The following is a 354-nucleotide window of genomic DNA, read 5'->3' on the forward strand; positions in this document are numbered from 1 at the left end:
GCTCCTTCCCCGGAAACAGAAAAAGGAAAGGAAGGCCGGAACCTAGCATTCAGGGATTCGTTTTCCTCGGGTTTCCGGATGGGTAAACCCACTGGCCTCCGCTGACTGGTTAGTAGAACCGTCGCTCTCGACCAGCTCTGCTTTCTATTGGCTACTTTGGGCACCGCCCCCGAGCAGGGCGGGAGATTCGGTGTGCCCCCCGCAGGTTTCCCTCTCCCGCCGCCCTGGTTGGGCTCGCTCCCTCCATCAACTGCCGGGTGGATGAGGACTCGGCCGGTCTCTCTGCGGCAAGGCCGCCTTCCCTACCGCCACGGTTCAGCAGGGCAGCGTGAGTCTGTCCTGAGGCGGCCGAAG

Source organism: Fukomys damarensis, unplaced genomic scaffold (assembly GCF_012274545.1).
Source record: "Fukomys damarensis isolate Sample0158 unplaced genomic scaffold, DMR_v1.0_HiC HiC_scaffold_26, whole genome shotgun sequence".
Classification (NCBI taxonomy): Eukaryota; Metazoa; Chordata; class Mammalia; order Rodentia; family Bathyergidae; genus Fukomys; species Fukomys damarensis.